We start from the raw sequence: 21535 nt of genomic DNA on the forward strand, positions 1-21535 counted from the left end.
AGCATCAAAATAAATAAATAAAATAAAGAAATGTAAATAAAGAAATGATGTGTAAATTAAGAATAATAATATCCATTAAAATGGCACAAGTGATAGTTTATAACTTTTAAGTTGTTGACATCGGCGGTTGGCAGGGCTAGGTGCCAACTGTCACGGGCATTCGGAAGCGTGAGGCAAGGGAGTCTGGGCCTCCACTTCTGGAAGGAGGTGGAAACCGTGGCCCGGGCATCTCGCACAGAAAGGCATCTAAGGGAAACTTCCCAGAGAAGACTGCCTCACAGACCTAAGGTCGATTTGCCAATTTATCCAAGGACGGCAGAGACCTGCCCAGAGGGACTTGGTCAGAAGCTGTGTGGCTACAGTCACCAATGTCATTACTGTCACAAGCTATCATAAACACCTGGCCAGAGAGGGCAGGGTTATGATGAGAAATGCAAAAGGAACCACGGGGCAAAGTAAGAAACAAAGCAGTGGTGGCCCTCACGTGCCCACCTGCTCCAAGAGCGTGGCGCTGGATGCCTGTCCCATACCGGCATTCACACAGGCGTGTACTCGCGTGTAAGGAAAGGGCCACACTTGTGACCGAAGCCTGCCCGGCTAGCTACGTCTCAGGCATAGCAGCGGCCCTTAGAGTGGGGGAGTCAGACCTTGAGGTTGCGACCTTGCAAATCTGATCCTGAACACCCAGAAAAGGATCCGTTTTCCCTCCCTGGTGTCCACCTGTCACCATTCTGCTCTTTAATTGTCCTGACTTTGACTTTCAGTAGCTCGTTCGTGGAATAATCCATCACAAAGCATCTGTCACACTCCTGGAGTGGCACAGACTGTATCTGCTGCAGGCTGAATAATATTCCACCCTTCCCCTGCCCCTCCCCTCCCTCTCCCCTTTCTCTGCCCTTCCCTTTCCCTGCCCTTTCCTCCCCTGCTCTTCCCCTTCCCTCCTTCCTTCCCCCCTTCCCTTCCTTCTTTCCCGCCTCCCCTGCCCTCCCCCTCCTCTGCCCTCCCACCTCAGGTCCTGTCTTGAGTGCTCACCATTCCATCAGCCAAGGTTGAAGGCTAAACAATGCCAACTAATAAACAGGCAGAATATTTCTTTTATTGGCTTTTTTCGTTTCTGACTTTCAAATTGTATGGCTTTTATAATCAGTCCCACCTTTCCTCTAAACAAATCTCAATATTAAAAACATTTCACAGTAATTAACTTGAACAAGACTCCTGAGACTAATAAATCATTTTGTAAATAATGAAGTGTTTTAATCAATCATAAACATGGATTGTGTTAGCCAAGTGAGGCATGCCTGTAATCCTAGCCACAGTGAAGGCTGACTTCTGAGGACCCTGGTTCAAAGCCAGCCTGAGCAGGAAAATCTATGAGATGCTTATTTCCACTTAACTAGCAAAAAGCCGGAAGTAGTGCTCAAATGGTAAAGTGCTCAGCCTTGAAGGAAAATCCAAGCGACAGCATGAGGCCCTGAGTTCAGGTCCCAGGAATGGCACTTGCATGCACACATGCACACACATGCACACACACATGCATGCACACACATCAATTCACTGTTCACTTAATTAGATATAAGCCCTTAAGTAGTCATTTGGTTCAGATTTGGAGAAATTTCTATAATACTGTATTTTCACAGGAAATGTAGGCTTGAATAAGGCCGTGAGAGCCATTTGCAAATTTCACTAACTATAGAGAGTTAGGCTAAGATAAATATAGTTTTATTTCCTAACAGCACTGGCTTTATGGTTTCAGCAGCCTCTGTGAGTGCACTGTGAACCTCCCGCTCCTCTCCACACCCAGAGAGCTCCTCTGGGCTGGAACTTGGCACAGGAGACGCTTGGATCCATTGGACACAGACTAAGACGTCAGGGGAAAATAAGTATTTGTAGACAGAGAATCAATAAAGCCTGGAGAAAGCCACGATCTCCCTGCGTCCCCGCACCCAGCTCTGGTGTGCAGTGCCCACCACAATTGACCCTGGGTGCCGACTCTGTCCACGTGGCGGATAGAGCTGGAGACCTACAGCTCCCCCACCCCCTGCCTCCCCGTGTGGCTCAGTGGCCTGGTCTGCTCTCCCAGAGCACAAAATCCCATACAAATCCAGGATATGGACCTTCATGAGGAAGAGGAGGCCCACACAGGGTCTTCTTGTGCTGGCTGCATGGCCATTATGTCCTTCACCCTCCGACTGGGCATCTGCCTTCACCCTCAGACTGGAGCCCTGGGCATCTACTTCCACCCTCAGAATTAGGAATTAGGAATTCTTTTGCATTCTCATCACCTTAAGAAGCACAGTTGACAGAGTTCCCTAACACATCCCTTGGGACTTCCTGTTCCTCTCCTCTTGCCGGGCGCAGGTGTCTCATGCCTGGAATTCTAGCTACTAAGAAGGCTGAGATCTGAGGATCATGATCCAAAGGCAGCCCAAATAGGAAAGTCCGTGAGACTCTTACCGCCACATAAGCAGCAAAAAAGCTGAAAATGGGCCTATGGCTCAAGTGGTAGCGTGCCAGCTTGGAGCAAAAAAAGCTCAGGGACAGTACCCAGGCTGTGAGTTCAAGTCCCAGGGCCAGAACAACCTAAAGAACTTTCCTCTTTAGTTTCCCTGGTGTTACTGATTACATCTTCTAACTTATTATGTCAATTTTCATGCCATTTATTTACACATGTGATTTTTCCCGACTGTGGCCCAAGGGTGGAGGCATATGCCCAGGGCCCCAGTCTGAGGGTGGAGACACATGTCCAGGGCCCTGGTCTGTGACTGCATTAAACACACACGTGTATGCACACGGCCTTCGTGTGTGTCTGACGCAGCAGAGTGCCTCACACACGAGTGCTTCCCTTGTAAAACAAATGTTTCAGGGAGCAAATTAGACCACATGTGGTCTAAAAGCTTCCATGGGTGTAGAATAGATTCCTTTATCGTTTCATCCTTTCAGAGAAATTCTGTCCCCCACAGCCAGGAGTAGTGATGGGAGGGCCTTGTGTGCAGTGACGGCCAGAACTCAGGCTGCAGTCTCAAAGCCAGATGGACAGAATGGACTGCGGGCCGTCAAGTCGTATCTGGGCGCCAATCAGAAAGCGTGGCACAGAAAAACACCTCACAAGGAAGGAAAACAAATGCACTTAAAAAACATCCCTTCTGTATACTGGTGTCAATATCTTATTTTTCAAAGCACATAGCCTTATCTTCTAGGAGGTTCATTAGTGTGTTAAGCTATTAAAATGTCAATAGCAGTGAAACTTACAAGCAAAGTGCCATTCCCACAGAACTCAAAGAAAAAAGTCAAATCGACTAAAATTCAATAAAGAATGCCCAGATAAAATAAACTGAAAGAAATTTACATCAAGCTTTCTAACAAATAAGCACCTATGAAATCATTGTATGCATAAAAAATTCACAATAATTTTTGGAGAATGAATTCATTGCATATTGGATGCTTGTTTTGTGTTAGTCCATTGAGATAATCATCATTTTTCCACCCAGGAGGCTGCTGGGCACTGCAGCCTTGATGTGAATTCATGCAGGTAATTCTCAGCCTCAACTCTCCCTCTGCATGTGGCAATTAGGGTTTTAACGAATGCATCAAGGACACAAAACCCTCAGTAGCCTAAAGATAATAGACATTTAATCAACTCTTTAAAGTTACATGGAGAATACCCCAGTGAAAGAAACTACAGAGCTGCAGCATTTCTTTAAAATCAGAAAATTTAACTAAGTGATTTCTCAGAAATGTATCTACTTCATGTTCTACTGGTTAGACTTCCCTCTAAATTTTATATAGAAGTACGAAGATCAGTTTGGATAATAAATGATAATAATAATAATAATAAATTTGGGCCTGGCGCTGGTGGCTCACGCCTGTAATCCTAGCTACTCAGGAGGCTGAGATCTGAGGATCACGGTTCAAAGCCAGCCCGGGCAGGAGAGACCGTGAGACTCCTATCTCCAATAAACCACCAGAAAACCGGAAGTGGCGCTGTGGCTCAAGTGGTAGAGCGCTCGCCTTGAGCTGAAGAGCTGAGGGACAGCGCCCAGGCCCAGAGTTCAAGCCCCACGACTGACCAAAAAAAAAAAATTTTTGGATAATAATAAATATCTGGCAGGGATATAAGGCCAAAGGAGAACTTACAGTGCTGTTGGTGGGAATGTAAACTAGTGCAACCACTCTGATAGCAGTCTGGAGGTTCCTCAGACTTTCCCTACGACCCAGCCATACCACTCCTGGGCATCTACCCCCAACATCACGAGCCAGGATATGATGAAGACTCCTAGATATCATTTACAATGGACAAGATATGGAAACAGCCCAGATGCCCTACAAGAGACGAGCAGATCCAAAATACTGTGGTATCTAGATACAATGGAATTTTACACAGCCATTAGATAGAATAAAATACTGTCATTCAGGGAAACGGATGGACCTAGAATAAATCATGTTAAGTGAGGTAAGCCAAGTTCAGAGAGACAAAGGGTGCATATTTTTCTTTCATATGAGGAAGCTAGTTCTAAAATACACTGGGACACGATAAATTATACAGGACCCTAGGCATCTATACACAGTGAGACTAAAGGAGGATGCTCTTAGGAGAGGAGGACCAAAGCTCAATGCTTATGTGCATCTGAGCACATAATATTTATCAAAATGAACTCCAGGAAATGGAAACAAGAGGTACTTTTCTTTGTTGCTGTTTTTCCTTTTGATTTTATGTCTTTGGGAGGGTAAGGGGGAGCACAGAAATGGAGGGACGAAGGGTGAACAAATGCAACAATGGTACTCACGCGACACTATGTTGAAAATAAACTATACAACCTGTGAACAGGGCTGGGAGGGAAAAACTGGGAGAGAACAAAGGAGTGGTAACAGTTGAAAAAGAAATGTACTCACTACCTGACTTATGACATAGTACGTAGTAACAGTAACAAAATTAACCATCATGGAAAAATAATAACCAACAGCCTACTGATCATGTGTTGATGTCATTTTGATGACAATCTTTGTGAACAGTAGCTACATTCGATGGCATATATCTCCTTAAAACCAAAAGGAGTCTTTTTAAACAATTATGTGTGTGTTTGTTATACTGGGGCTTGAACCCAGAGCCTTGAACTCTTGCCTGCTTTTTCCCCTTAAGTCCGGCACTCTATGACTCAAACCACACCTCCACTTTTAGCATTTTGCTGGTTAGCCGGATATGTTTCTAGCTGGCTTTGAACCACGATCCTCAGATCGCAGCATTTTGAGTAGCTAGGATGACAGGTGGGAGCCAGTGGGGCCTGGGTAAGGATTCTTAATTTCTAGTCTTAAGTTTGTTTTCTAGGAATTTTCTTCTATTCCATCATGGACAAAAATAATGAAACAAGAAGATAATTCGGGGTTACTATTTTGTTTTAGTATCTATTTTGTACAAAAACAGTACCTAGTTCTCTTTGGTACTTATTTAGGGTTCTCTTTGGTACTTATTTAGGGTTTTTCCATTAACAATGGCAACATAACTAACAATATTTTGAAAATGGAATCTCAAAGAACCATTAACTCTAAATCCTTGTATTATGGAATGCTGGAAGGAGAAATTGGGAAAAGAATTTGTCAGGAGGCATGCATGGCAGGAGGACTTAGTGTTACAGCTATGGGTGGACTTTATGTTACCAGAACTCTGCCCTGAAATCATGCCTACTTCACAACTGTCTGTCTCTGCTAGCAGTGCTAGGCAGCACAACACAGAAGCAAGCTAAGGTGCATAAAATGGCAGCACGGCTGATCTAACCAACGAGCAGGCCCGGACCCCTACAACACAGGATGTCGAGGTCAAAACCAGGAAAATCCCGTAAGTCTTGGCTCTCCATTTTATCCTATTTTGGCGGGGGGGGGGGGGGGGGATCTCCTGTTTTCTACTTCTACAGATAAGCAAATCCTTCCCAGTCCTGTAGGCTAGTCCATGGGTGAGGAACAGCAGCTGAGCGGCCGCAGGTCCTGAGGGGCCAGATTGAGCTTAAGGACAGATGGCAGCAAGCCACACAGAACACTGGGCCACGACGCACCTAATTTGTGCCTCTCTGCATGGCAATGACCTCTATCTTTACATTCATAGAGCATTGGACCAGCCCCTGCACTAGCTTTACAGTGGACCATGGAACCATTCAGATAAGATGCTTAGCATAAAAAAAAAATACTGTTATTATAAAGGTGATGTACGGGGGGGGGGGGCAGTTTTACAGTTAAATAAGTCAGGTAAAGAGTACACCTCTTGTTTAACAATGTTACCCTTTCCCTTGCTCTCTCCCAGATTTTTTTCCCTTCCATCCCACCCACACGTTGTATAGTTCATTTTCAATGAGTGGACACTTAGCAGTCTTATTTCTGTCTTCCCCCAAGGTGAGAGGAATAGGCAGATATAACCATCCCAAAGTCCTTGTCTCTATAAATTTCCTCTTGTTATGTTGGTATGGAGAGAAAAACCTATCTAGTTTCTGGGTAGAAGACTAGATAACATGGGGCTGGGAAGGTGGCTCAGTGGTAGAGCACTTGCCTTGCATGCTCGAGGCCCTGGGTTCGATTCCTCAGCATCACATAAGCAAAATGAAAAAAGCCGGAAGTGGCGCTGTGGCTCAAGTGGTAGAGCGCTAGCCTTGAGCTGAAGAGCTGAGGGACAGCGCCCAGGCCCAGAGTTCAGGCCCCACGACCGGACCCAAAAAAAAAGAAGAAGAAAACTAGATAACATAAGAGACGGTAGATGGTACCACTCAGTGGAAATAGGAAAGGTTATAAGCAATTATAACGTTTGACAAATCATCTTCACCAGCAATAATCTAAAGTCAACACCAACCCCCAACATTGCTCTTTCTCCAGCTGGTACCTGTCCAGAGAAGTCACAGAAAATGTCTAATAATAACACAGTAAGGAAACAGTATTAGTAAGTCTCCACGCTGCTAAACCACCACTTTCTTTCTCACCTTCTTTGCCTCTTTTAAATATTCCGCAAAACCTGACACTCTTGTTTGGAAATCAGCCTTCTATCCTTTTAGCCTGGGCTATTATTAACAACACTCTCCTGCAAGCATCCTGTCCTTCGATTCATTAAATTTGATTTTGGATGCTTGGCTTCTTTGCCTAGGCCCTCCCTTTTATGTGTCTGTCAATCAACCCCATTCTCTAGTACATGTGTTGACTCACCCCTGCTCCCAATCGGAACCCCAGCTCATTGTTGCTAACCCTTATCCCACTTGGCCCTCTTGCCATCAGATCATCCTTCTCAACAGGCTCTGTCCCTAACACACTGCCACACCGAGAGCCATCTTGACTCTGGGTTCCTTGGCCTGCAGTGCGTTTGGGGTCGCCCGTGGAGAGCCTGCTGTTGCTCGCATGCTCATGCTTATGGTTCACAGTCAACCAGGAGCTTCTCTCCATGTGCGTACTTTCATGGGGTGTGAGCGCATCTCCTCGGGGGGGAACAGCACCTTCTGCTTGGCTTCACATCCCTGACATGCGTACTACTGAAATGCATCCTAATTAATTTCTGTCAAGCTAGCTTTCCTTCTGTCTCATCCAGGCTGTACCACTGGGGACGTCACTGTCTAAAATAGGAGCCTGGTCACATTCCCCTCCCCCCCACCTGCTGCTCTCAAGGTGCAATCCTCTCCACTTCACGTGTGGTCTTTCATAGTGCCTGCATTGGACCCTCTGATGTCTGAGAGTTCCTCACTGAGCACACACTTCCTTCTCCCTCTGGCGCTGCTGAAATCCAGGGAAGGGTCTGAGTGTAATCCGTACTAGTCATGGGATGTATGTGCATACTACAAAAATCTGATGGCTCACGCCTGGAATCTTAGTACTCAGGAGGCTGAGACCTGAGGATCATGGTTCAAAGTCATCCAGGATGAGAAAGTCCACGAGACTCTTATCACCAACTAACCAGGCAGAAGTGGAGCTGCGGCTCAAAAATCTCAAGGATAATGTCCAGACCCCAAGTTGAAACTCAGAACCAGCACAAAAAAACAAGCCCACAAAATGTCCTGGACTAACTCAACCCTCAGTCATGCATGCAGCTTTTGGACAGGGACTTGGCTGACAGCTCAGTATCTGTGCAGAGACTCTGAAATGTGGTGACTGAACAGTGGGTTTCGTTATAAACTCGTTAACCATGCTCTTACCAAGTGCGTGCTTTCCTTGAATTGCATGTACATCTAGGGTCTAGCAAACGGAGCATCTCCTGAGTGAATTAAGTAAGTTGTTCTTGGACTTTTTTCCCTTCTACTGACTAAGTTAGAGAAACAGAGGCAGGCGGGAAAGGCCCTGCAAAGAACACATTGAAAAATGCAAGTTTTTCCAGACTTCTAATTTGCTAGCTATTTGATGCCCAGCCTGAACTGCCAAAATAAGAACTTTATAAAACAAAGAAGCACACAAAGGCAGTAATCACGTCTCTTATTTTGGTATGTAAAACTTTTCATTTTAAAGTTTTATTTTTTTAATATTTTATTTGCTCTCATATAAAGTTTTTGAGGTTTTTTTCCCCTCTGTTTTGCCTTTTTTAAAGATGCTATTAGTACCCGGAAAGTACAGCAAAGTCTTATTAAATTAAATACTTCTAGAACAATAAACTATTGAAATTCAGAGGAGTGACCTGTTGTTGACCCATATTTTGACCATTACCAAAAGTCAATAAAAGTCCACTGAACTTCTGATTTAATTTCACATTCTCCATGCTGCAATTAAATTACCTCTTGTAATTAACCCCTAGGTTTAGGAGCTAATGTCTCCAATCTTACCTATTCTGAAAGATTTGCTATGAAATAATTGTTACCATTTTTCGGTATCGGAAACGTTCGTAGACCAAAATTTCTTCTGAAATTCCTAATAAATACCTTGTAAGGCTAAGGTTTTGTTGAAGGCTCATTTTAGTTGGAAATGTTTACCCCAAAGCCTGGAGTTCTACATACAGACTGATCATGAAACGCCTGGAGCTATGTACGGATGTCTTGCTATGAGAACGTGCAAGGTGAGCATTCAAAGTTGCTGATACAGTAAACGTGAACATTTCCCTCAAACTTGTCCTGCATGGAAAGAAGGTTCCAGGCAAATTGAGGCAACTTATTTAGGAAATGTCCTAGAAGCTTTTACAAGAGAACTTTTCAAACAAACAAAGCATTATTCAGCAGAATTGACAAGTGCTGGAGACACCACGAGGGAGGATAAGCACCGAGTAGAAGCCAAAGAACTCCAGGCCCACACAAGAGAAAATGAATAAATCCTACATGAAAGAAAACACACTGGAATCTTGAGACTACCAGCTCACAGAAGCGGAATCATGTCCCAAGTCCCTGCTTATCTCCTGGGAACAGGAGTGTCAATTATTTTGATTCGATGCAAACTCTTGAAATCTCCAAAGTCTTGCAGGGAGGGGTGGGGAGGGGCAGGGGTGGCGGCAGGGAGGAGGCAGGAGGCCCCTCGGCAGCCAAGGCTAGTGCTGCCCATGGGGCCCACTCTTTTTTTTTAATTGTGAAAATACTGTACACAGGGGTCACAATTACATGGGCAAGAGAATGAGTACATTTCTTATCAAGCATTGTAGCCTCCTCCTTTGTTTCCCCTTCCCATCCTCCCCCTGCCCCCCACCAAAGTTGTAAAGTTCGTTTTCGACATAACAACTTGTACATCTCATTGTTGCAATGGGTCCACCTGTATCCCTATTTAAAGGATTTGTTTTTCCCCTTCTCCTCCACAAATTATACCGACGTCAAATACAGTGAAAACAGGGGTTATACCGTAGAGGAGAGACATATAAAGCAACAAAGAAATAATCTTATAAATGTGTTAGAAACAATCACATGAAAGAAAAAAAACATGTGAATACATATCTTAGGGTTCATTTCCCTAACATCACCTTATCTGATCTTTTCTGCTTGACTCAGAGCTCCCCTATGACCCAGCAATCCCACTTTTGGGCATTTACTCAAATGTTTACAAACAAGACCACACTAAAGCTACCAGCACTGACTATGTTTATTGCAGCATTATTTACTATAGCTAAGATATGGAACCAACCCAGATGCCTCTCAGTAGATGAATGGATCAAGAAAATGTGGTATATATACACAATGGAGTTCTATTCCTCCATCAGAAAGAATGACATTGCCCCATTTGTTAGGAAATGGAAAGGCTTGGAAAAAATTATATTAAGTGAAGTAAGCCAGGCCCAAAGAAACACAGGTCCCATGGTTTCTCTTATTTGCAATATCTAGTATATGGGGCCGACTTTTTAACCCGTGGTGACTGTGAACTCCTCATGCGATGCCACGGAAGGCCGAGTTAGAGGAAATGGCTGTGATCCACCCGCCGGGCTGTGGCTCTGTGCATCTCCAGAAATGAAAGCACTGCTGAACGGTCATGTGAAACAGTACATTCAAATAAAGATGGAAAACAGAACTTTAGGGGGATTTTAGTGTCTTCTGGATCCTTTCCTGAAATGGACACACTAAGAAGTAGCATGAATCAAGTAGAGCAGCAACACTTAAATTATCCAACAGGATTGTAAGTCCACAAGTACACTGTAAGTCCACAAGTACACTGTAAGTCCACAAGAACATGTGTGCAACTAAACTGTGCTCACACAACTAGATGTGTGAGTATACAACCTGGCTGTGTGTTTATAAAACTAGATTGTGTGGGTGTGTGCACACACATGACTAGACCATGTGTGTGCACAACTAACGTGTAACAAGATTGTGCGTATCTGTGTACACAAAATGAGGGATAATCTACACCATAGTATAATTGAGACTGATGAGCATACAAACTTCAGGCAAGATGCACAGCCATGAAAAAAAGTGTGGAGATACATCAGAGAACTTAGACATGAGTCCTCAGTTTCCAATTCTGATTTCTGTCACCATTACTCCCTTGACCGGGACTTTATTTAGTCTAGAGCAACAGTCCTGGCAAGTTCATGTCAGTGCAACAGTTGGTTCTTGGTTGCAGCTCATCTGGGTTGAAATCTCAGGGCTGCCAGGATCTCTGCTTCCTCCCAGAAGCCCCAGGGACACCCCGACCCAGCAGCCAGCCCACTCCCAATATGGCCCGCCCAGGACTCAGCCCTTCCTGCTTCTGAACACCGGGCGGTAGCTTCCTGTTCACAGATGCCCCTTTTGTGGCTGGTTGTTCGCTCCTGCCGTACTGGGCATGCCCTGAGGTCCCCCAAGCCTATCTAGAATTGTGAGGGTGCTGAACACTGCTGAGCCTCCACCTCCAGCCATGATTCACATCTGTTGAGTTCTTTTTTAAAAAATTATTTGTAGTCAACACTGTCCTAATGAGTACAAAGGGAAATTAATAGGCTTTAACTAAAACACCTGGTAGAATGCTAAAAATAAGGTACACTAGCTGTCCATGTTCTTACTACAATGTTTTTTTTTTTTCCTTTAAGGAATCTGCAAAGACAGCAGTGGGGGGGGGGGGGCGCTACTGTGAAACAGTGGGGAAGAGCAGTGGAGGACAGGGGAGAATGGAGGATGGGGGAGAGGGGAGGGGAGAGAGGAGGAGGGGGGAGAGAGGAGGAGGATGGGAAGAGCAGAGGACGGAGGACTGGGTAGCCAGGAGAGCTTTAGCTGCGCTACTGCTGCCTTATTGCATCGATAAGTCAAACACTCTCTCTCTCTCTCCCCTCCCCCTCTCTCTTTCTGTCTTTCTTTCACAGGATCTAAGATTGCCTGCTGAAAACCTTACTGAAAGGAACACCAGATGACATGAAAATATCCCCAGTAACTGGAACCCGAGGAACAAAATTTCAACTCGCACAGCGCGCTGGCTCTGGCTACCAAGGTTCTTGGCTGTCATCTTTCTTCCCAGAGCACAAAGCAGCCCTAGGACTAGGCCTCTAGGCCTTTCTTGCTTCGTCAGAAGTAGAAGGAGATTGCTGAGTGGTACACCTTCACCATGGCCAGGGGAGTGTGGCAAAGCAGGTGGCAGACCCACGGGGCTGCTCGCTCAACCCGGGCATGCCGTGAGCCAGAAGCACCTCACGCCCCGTGTCCCCGAGGCCTCGTCACCCCGCCGTACAGGAAAGAACGCTACTTTCCGAGGAGCAACAAAGCTAAGAGTATCAAAAGAGAACAAGAATCTCAGACTTAGATCCAGTCTTGATATGTCGGACATTCACTGCACAGCAGCGAAAAGGCAATCCAAGACCAACTAAAAAGACTGCGTGTACCTGTGGCTCAAAACGGACTCAGCACCTATCAAATCCTAAAATTCACCCCCTGACAAATCTGACATCTTCTTAGCCCCTGGAGGCCCCTCCGCCTTCATGCTTCTTCCCTGTACAGTTAAAATGGAAAATAACTTCGGAATAATTTGGCAGCAGGCCAAATGTATTGTGGCACAAACGGAAGATTCCGTCACGCTGTGCGTCCCTACCTGCTCAGGGTTTTTAATTATTTTTGGATTGGTAAAGTGCACCGATGACAGGAGGGGAGATAAGCAGACAGGCCTGTCAGCAGAGGGGGTAGCTGCGGGAAAAGGCGGCCCAAAGGTCTTGCAAGGAAGAGTACTGTTTGTGCAGTCATCATTTGACAATTATTTTGCACACGTGAAAATCTACTTACTGTTTTGGATAAGTTCTCTTGTATACAGTCTTACATTTTTGGACTAAAACGTTGACTTCTTTGTCAACAGACTGCCCAGATGTGGATGTTCTACATATTTAATAAATAACATATGATACGTGAATTTGAGACTCAGAAGACAATACCGGAAAGTGAAATCTTAAGTAAAAATTAAAATGAGACATTAGCCTAATATTTTATAGCAATTTCCAGTTATCATTTCCAAGACACGACAAGAATTTTGGTTCAAAATGCTTAGATGGTATATTGTCAAAATCACTCTAAAAAAATCTGTTATTGGGTTGGGAGGAATGGGGTGAGAAAGTTGAAAGGGTGAAATTGATGGGGACACATTGTATTTATAAACTGCATTTTTTTTTTGTTTTGTTTTGTTTTGTTTTTTGGGTCCGGTCATGGGGCCTGAACTCTGGGCCTGGGCGCTGTCCCTCAGCTCTTCAGCTCAAGGCGAGCGCTCTACCACTTGAGCTACAGCGCCACTTCCTAAACTGCATTGTTGACTGGGAAAAAAAGTCAGTGATTTACTGATTAATCAAAATTACTTCATGCCATTTCTTCTATATGACATATTCTACATAACTAAGTGGATATCACATATCAAAGTATGCAGACTATTATCATTGTTTTAATTGATCATAATATAAATCTTATAGTACTTATTAAATTTTATAGGTTAAGTAAAACTTCATTAATAGGAATCATAGGCAAGCAGATAGATATAGATAGTAGATATAGATAACAGAAAATGAAAGATGATAAATGAAAGATAGATGATAGATACATGGATAATAGATGATAGGAGTAATACCTAGATATAGATAGATAATATATAGATGATGGATCTAGATGACAGACAGACACATTGATACACAGATAGAGATATAAAAGGTAGGAATAAACCTAGTATTGGAGGCATCAATTTCAACTTCACAAGGACAAAAATTAAATTTATTTTTACTGTTTTTATTATCTATAAGTAGTTGTATAAAGAGGTTTCAGTTTCACGCAGTTTCTGAGTACAGGTCTTGATCCACATCTCCCCTTCCACCTTTCTCCCTGTCCGTCTCCCCCTTCCCCCTCCCCTTCAGTGGCCTGGTTCTGAGTTCACCTATATGCATTGAGAATCATGACTGTAATCTCCTACCCTGTAATCTGAACAACTCAGGAGGCTGAGATCTGAGCACTGTGGTTCAAATCCAGCTCAGACAGAAAATCCACAAGTCTCTTATTTCAATTAACCACCAAAAAAGCCAGAAATGGAACTCTGACTCAAGTGATAAAGTGCTAACCTTCAGCTAAAATGTGAAGTCACAGAGCCCAAGCCCTGAGTTCAAGCCCCAAGAGTGGCAATTAAAATAAATAGGAGGGCTGGGAAGGTGGCTCAGTGGTAGAGCGCTTGCCTTGCATGCATGAGGTCCTGGGTTCGATTCCTCAGCACCACATAAGCAAAAAGAAAAAAGCCGGAAGTGGCGCTGTGGCTCAAATGGTAGAGCGCTAGCCTTGAGCTGAAGAGCTGAGGGACAGCGCCCAGGCCCAGAGTTCAGGCCCCACGACCGGACCCCCCCCCAAAAAAATAGGAGTTATACCATTTGACTCCTCCCTTGTATAAACTAACTCCAGTCAATTTGCTTTGTGTCTATATACATGTGGCTCTGTATGTATTTTCAAATATGTTTCAAATTTAAATCTAAGTTTCATATCTGAGAGAAAACATGTGCCCTTTGTCTCAGAGTCTGACTCTTTAAAGCCCAGCTCTTAGGAAGCTAACGCAGAAGGTAGATAATTCAAGACCAATTTGCACGGCATAGCACAAGCTTGTCTTGAAATTAATAATAACAGAGATTTTTTTTCTTTTGTGCTAGTACTGGGGCTTGAACTCAGGGCATGGGCCCTGTCCCTGAGCACTTTTTGCTCAAGGTTAGCTCTCTACCATGTGAGCCACAGTGCCACTCTCAGATTTTGTATGTTTAATTGGAAATAAGAGTTTCATCGAATTTCCTGCTTGGGCTGGCTTTGAACCCAGTCCCCAGATCTCAGCCTCCTGAGTTGCTGGGATTACAGGCATGAGACGCTGTCCATCCCCAAATGAGGTCAGAGCTCTCAGGCTCCAAGTCCACCTCTGAACAGAGCTCTTAGGCTCCAAGTCTACCTCTGAATGCCACGCACACACCTCATGGCACGAGCTGTCCCGGGGCATTCCAGGTGCAAACCTGATCCCAAAGGAGAACGGGAGACGCTGTGAATGCCCCGACCGAGTGAACAGAAAAACGCAGCATTTCACTCCGCTGGTCCAAACGGCAGAACCACAGCCCATTGAATTTTTCTCTCATGTGTTTCCTGTCCCTAGTCTCTCTCATTTGATTCTTTCTCCCTTTAATTCTCCCTGTCAGCCCCTCTTCCTACCCACTCTATTTACACATCCCTGCCCCTGATTTCTGCAAGTGCAGGGAAGTAACAGGAAAAAAAAGAGGGAGAGAGAGAGAGGGAGGGAGAGGGAGGGAGAGAGAGAGAGATCTTTAGTGGGACTGACAAGCCAGAACTAAAACACGCTGGAAGCAAAAATCCACATTTGCATTCTAGGGTTAGGAAAGAAGCGATTAAAATCCAAACTGAAAATGTTTAAAAAGAACTTGAAATAGCAGTTATTGAAAAGCCTGTGGAGCAAAAGTAAAATTGCTAACTGAGCCCTGCCCTTTGCCTTCTTGTTCCCAGACGGCGAAATTGCAGACTCTTTATTTAGGGAAGGATTTTATCTCTGCTGAACCCAGAAAGCTGCAAAATAACGTTCCACGCATAAATTAAGCCTCTGCTCAACTTCAGCTTCATAAAATTTTTAGTGCACTTTGGAAGTCAAGAAATTTATTAATAGTATTTTTTGCCATAAATTGTTATTTTCTTGGAGCTTTAATTCTTACTTCTAAAGAACTTTTCCCCTTGGTGTTATCTTTTGTTTTTCATAGCTGAATATTTTAAACCAAGAATAGACAGATCTAGTCATATTAAAAGTCTACTTTCGCACCCAACAGAATTACGCCCTCCCTCCCCCGCAAGTCCTCTCCTGTGTTCCTCACTAGACCGCAGTGCTTGGGTCTCAAGAAATCACGCTAAGTAGACTGAGCCTACCAAAATGCCACGAACACAAGTATGTGGATTTTGAAGTCCTGGGTACTCAGAAATCAATCACCGTGTCTATGGAAGTGCAAAGATGAGTGGATGACACTTATTCCTGAGGAAATAATCTAAAAGCAGGACCAATGTCAGTGAGTGGCACACACTAGTAATAGTAATAATAATAACAATAATAATAATAATAAGCTATTAATCACCAAAAAGACAAAATGGAGATGTGACTCACATGGTAGAATGCCAGTCTTGATGGAGATTAAAGAAGTGCACAAGGCCTTGAATTCAGACCCTAGTACTAGAAAAATGAATGAATGAAACAAAATGGGCCTGAAGATCAGGGACAGTTTGCTGGCATGATGGAAGGGAGTGATCAGAGCTGTGAAAGAGAAAAGAAAATCAAAGTTCATGCAAGTCCCGCTCTGGACCTAAGGGAAGAAACAAGGCTCTGCATGAATCTGGGCTAGAGAAAGATGAAGGGAATGATGCCATCCTCCTCCCAATGTCACAGCCCCTGCTAAGGAGAGGTGCGGGGTGCGGGAGATGCTGAGGATGGAAAGTGATGAAGGGAACAGAGTATTTAAATTTCCACCACCAAAGCCTGTACTAGAAGTGGAGGAAAATCAGTGCATACCTCCAGAGGGTCAGTTTTCTTGAAGGTAACCAATCCTGGTTAATGTGTGTGTGTGTGTGTGTTTGTGTGTATGTTCTTACGTGCCCATGCATGTGTGAAGGTGCCAGTGTTTGGACTCAGGGTCTGGGCACTGTTCCTGAGCTTTTTTATTCCAGGCTGGTGTTCTACCATTTGAGCTATAATGCCACGTCCAGCTTTTGGGTAGTTAATTGGGAATAAGAGTCTCGTGGACTTTTTCTGACTGGGCTGGCTTTGAACCTCAATTTCTCAGACCTAAGCCTCCTCAGTAGCTAGGATTACAGGTGTGAGCCACTGAGGCCTGACCACAGTGGGTCATAGCTATCTCCAAGTTCAAGGCTCCGCCTCATGGGAGGAGACTAGATGGCCTAGGACAATCGATGCGGTGGGAGGGAGTGGCTGCAAAGCCTAGGGGACAGAAGCACTGGGCAAGGGCAAGGCCCCATCCTGATGGCTTCTGACTCTTCCCTCACCGTTCTCAGCAGGAAGAGAGAAGAACCACATTGAAACTAGAGACTAGAAAAACATTGTAGATTGGTAAGAGGCAAAAGCAGTCCATCCTTTCAGCCTGGAGCAAAATCACAACACCAGCCAAGGGAGGCGCTGCGTGGTCAAACCAGATACTGAATGTACCACACAGTACGAATCACCCATGGCAATGCAAAAAGGGGCAGGCGCTGGGTGCTGGTGGCTCCCACCGGTAATCACAGCTACTCAGATGGCTGAGATCGAAGGACCCCGGTTCAAATCCAGCCCAGGCAGGAAAGTTCCTGAAACTCATCTCTAATTCAGCAGCAAAAACCCATACGTAGAGGTGCAGCTCAAGTCATAGAATGGAAGCCTTGATAGGAAAAACTGAGGACAGTGCTTAGGCTCCGAGTCTAAGTCTCATTTCCCGAGAGAGAGAGACAGAGAGACAGAGAGAGAGTGTGCAAGAGTGCTCTATCTAGTCAATGCAAGAATAATTTTTCAACAGAAATCCTATTTAGGTCATATCTATAAACAGAAATGTCCTTTTGCGTATGTAGTCCAACACAAATAATGTGTCCCAGTTAATATTTTAATAAAAGGGGCTGTGTCCTTGGTGGAAATGCTAGTCCTTCTAGAAAAAAAAAATAAATCATACTCCAGAGAAAACCACGGCTGTCCCCTCTTGCCTGGGCCTCCCAGAGGCCCCCAGGCTGCCACAGCTCTGCACCTCCAGCTGGAGACAGGCTGGGGCCTCTGAGCCTGGTCAAGTTCCTAATTCACCACCAAGTTCATTCTGGGAAGCCACGCCCTTATTTACTTCCAGTGATCTTTACTGTACTGAGAAATGACGTTCTTAAATGGGATGCATTTTTCCAAGGGTGGAAAGCGGCATGCCATACAACTATTATGAGTTTTTTTGTTGAAGTTCAATGGATTGAAAATAGATTGATAGAGCTTAATACACATTGTACCTCTTGTGAAGCAAATGAGAATAGGATTAGTATGCAGTGTGGGACAATACCCCCACAGGAGGAGAAATACATCCATGGAGCCAGTGGAAATGTGAATTGCTATTAACGAGCCGAAGCCTAGGCAGGTCTGGAGTCTGCATCTCATTTTGGATTTAATTATTGCAATAACATCTCATTTGCTTCAAGGTATTACAATTATCTCCTGTTTGAAATTGAAAGGTATTTTAGAGTGAATGTAGTTAATGAAGGAAAGGGTTCAAAATGTCCAGAGCACTGAGCTTCAAAGTAGAACAGCCTACATTTTAAACAATTCCTGAATAAAAGAGCATATGCAAAATGTACTTCTCAGGCCAGCAAATGAGGTATCATTTTTTTTCTATTTTCAATGCTATTAAGACTTTTAAAATGACATTGGCTACAAATTGATAACAGGCATTGACATTAATCAAGCTCTTTCAAAAAAAACCTCATTTTCACAATTTCATAAGATACCACGTGTTAGTTTGAATATTCCCTTAATTTTTTGTAAGATAAAACTTTTAAAAAATGAAATCAAGCTGGGCTTAGGATCCTAGCTACTCAGGAGGCTGAGATCTGAGATTAGTCATTCAAAATCAGCCTAGGCAGACACATCCATGAGACTCTAATCTCTACCAGCAAAAAGTTGAAAGTGGAGCTGTGGCTCAAGTGGTAGAACACCAGCCTCTACTTCAGGATCATCACCTAGGCCCTGAGTTTAAGGCCCAGTAATGACTGAGACATACATATAAGAGAGAGAGAGAGAGAGAGAGAGAAGAAACTTTAAGCTCAATGGTTTTAATGTTTCAAATATAAGACCTCCTTAATTACACATGATTTTGATAGTTGTTCTCTGATCTCTGACAAGTGGGGAATACGTCCTGGGTTGAAGTTGTTCAAAAACAGAATAGAAGGCTCTGGAAAGGCCCAGAACTTACCAGAAGGCACAGGGCCTAGTGCTTAGAATCATTTGTAGCGCCCATGGAAATTTTGTAATTTTTTATAAAACCACAGAGTTAAAAATAGATGTGATGTAATCTGGGCTCTGTATTCCTGCCTATAATAATGTAGCTATTACAAAGCAGCATGTGCTTTTCTGTTTGCTTCTTTGTGTTTTTGGCAGTACAGGTTTGAACTGTGAGCTTCACTCTTGGAGGCAAACTCTCTAACACTTGAGCCTCAATGCCCACCCTTTTTACTTTTTAAGGTCTCACACATTTTGACTGGCCTGGCCATGAACTAGGATTTCCCACTCTCTGCTTCAGGAATATGGGACATTACAGGCCTGAGCCAAGGAAATCCACTAATTTTTATTGATTGATTGATTCATTCATTGGTTGATTCATATTTTTAATCAAGAAATGAGCCACAAAGCAAAGACTGTCTCTATGCAAAACCATTGTCATTTGGCTGTGGTTCAAGTCTCTGCCTCAAGTCCTGCAATGTTACCAACTCTAAGAAAATGCACAGCTCCTAACTCAACACTAGCACTTGAGAAAACAGCAGAAAACACCAGTACTGTTTTCTTGGTCCTTCCTCCATCTTCAAGGCTGCCTAGACCTCGCCTGCTTCTCTCCAGACCTGACTTCCTGCTCTCTCAGCCTGGTCATCTGCTTTCCCACAGGCTGAGGCTTGATGACACAGGTGACAGAGTGCCAGATGAACAAGAACAGCTGAGGGACGGTGCCCAGGCCCCGAGTTCAAGTCCCAGTTCTGGCACATACACACACAAAGATCATTCTGTTTGTCACTAGCATGGCTTTTGTGGTAATAAACTGTGTTCGATGTATCGTCTCTGAAACACGCACATATACACACCTGCATGCACACACACATACATGCACAGATGTCCTTCTCTCACTATGGAGAAAACATTTATAATCTAAAAGAGATCCTTACGGCTCTGAGGCATGTGCCTGTGGTACCTAAGAGTCTATCTACAAAGTACAACAATCCAGGAAGGTGCGATTTAAGCTAGATCTCAGCCTTATTTTAAGACAATCAGGCTATGCAAAATACTAAATACAACTTTCAATCTGCTTTTTGTCCATATCAGAAAACATTTTCATAAACACCTTAATAACTACTTATCTATGGGTGGTTACATAACACATATTTTAGAAAAAGATTGATTTTATTGGAAAAATCATTGCATATTCCTTTAACAATAACTATGTTTAATAGTGCTGAATCCACCCAGATTTATCTTGATCACTCTTGTATATTATTCCACAGCCAGCCATGCTGTTGCCTCTGTGAACTGCGTGGGAAGGCAGGCTCTACCTTTGGACCGCCACCCCCCAAGCCTGCCTCTGTGTCTCATGATTTTAGTAGGAATTCGGGGATATTGCTCCCCACTTGTTACCCCATCACCTCCCCCGACCCCTGCCAGGTGGCATCGGTGCTGCTAGCCTGCCTTCCACGAGAACTGGCCAGGATGCTCTGGCCATTTCCCCTGCCACCCTGCTCTACACAACCCCTCCATCACTTCCTCCACTAGCCCTGCAGCCCTGGCCACCTCCTCCCGGCTCTACTCAGCAACTCCATCACGCTTCCTCCACTAAGCCCTGCAGCCACGCTCTCATTTGTGGAGGGGCTCGGCTGGTGTGAGACCAGAATGACAGACTTGGTCATTCAACTCCTACATGATTCTTCAAGCAAGTGTGTGCATGCGTGCATGCGTGTGTGCCCGCGTGTGAGTATATGTGTATGAAGCAGCAAATGGGACCCTGAAGTTCAGCGTCTCCCTTCCAAGACCACCATGGTGCTGATTCACATTGGAATAACCCAGGGTGGGAAGGCTGCAGAGAACAAGTTCCTTGTTCTGATTTGCTCAGCGTTTGCTCTGTGCATGGGGAGACATAGTCAGCAGTGAAAAATCACTGGACAAGTCACAATCCCTGCATGCTTCTAGCTTAAACTGTAGAGGAGAAAACAGGACCCCTGCAGTAAGCCTTGCAGGTGCTGTATCTGAAGAGAGAAGCTAGCTGATCCATGGTCAATTCGAGGAGGCCCACTTGGGGAAAATGCCTGCCCATCTGTTCCTGGGAGTGGAGAGAAAGCAGAGAGGTAAGGCGGGTGTCAGCGACCTCCACAGAACCCCAGGGCAGAAGAGCTGCAGGTGTTCCAGGTATTACAGAGTAAAAACTCAGCATTCTCCCACTGGTTATTACTCTGACATGCACATCGTCTTTAAAATACTTTCCCGTTATTTCTCTAGTTGTAATAAATAAAACTGGTATAATTATATAAAAGTAAGTGAACTTAAAACTAAGTTTGTGATATGGATAAATGATTCACTAAGTTTCCTGCTGTTTTCAAGGATTGTTCTTAACTTCAAATTTAAAACAGAATTATATCTAACAGCAAAAAAATTATATTTTATTTATTTTAGTATAACAGAATAGGATTATCTTTTTTGTTGTTGTTGTTGGTTGTGGGGCTTGAACTCTGAGCCTGGGCACTGTCCCTCAGCTCTTCAGTTCAAGGCGAGCACTCTACCACTTGAGCCACAGCGCCACTTCTGGTTTTCGGATGGTTTATTGGAGATAAGAGTCTCATGGACTTTCTTGCCCGGATTGGCTTTGAACTACGATCCTCAGATCTCAGCCTCCTGAGTAGCTGGGATAACAGGTGTGAGCACCCAGCTTAGGGTAGTCTTTTCTTTATATCATGCCAGT

At 44.2% G+C, this 21535-nt stretch overlaps 1 protein-coding gene across 1 annotated transcript in view; it reads right to left on the minus strand.

Annotated features, from left to right (window-relative positions):
• Adgrb3 (adhesion G protein-coupled receptor B3) overlaps positions 1-21535 on the minus strand; it is a 541106-nt gene that overhangs the window by 472620 nt on the left and 46951 nt on the right. The window lies entirely within an intron of this gene.

The sequence above is a fragment of the Dipodomys spectabilis genome, unplaced genomic scaffold (assembly GCF_019054845.1).
Source record: "Dipodomys spectabilis isolate Male_0828 unplaced genomic scaffold, ASM1905484v1 ptg000457l, whole genome shotgun sequence".
NCBI lineage: Eukaryota > Metazoa > Chordata > Mammalia > Rodentia > Heteromyidae > Dipodomys > Dipodomys spectabilis.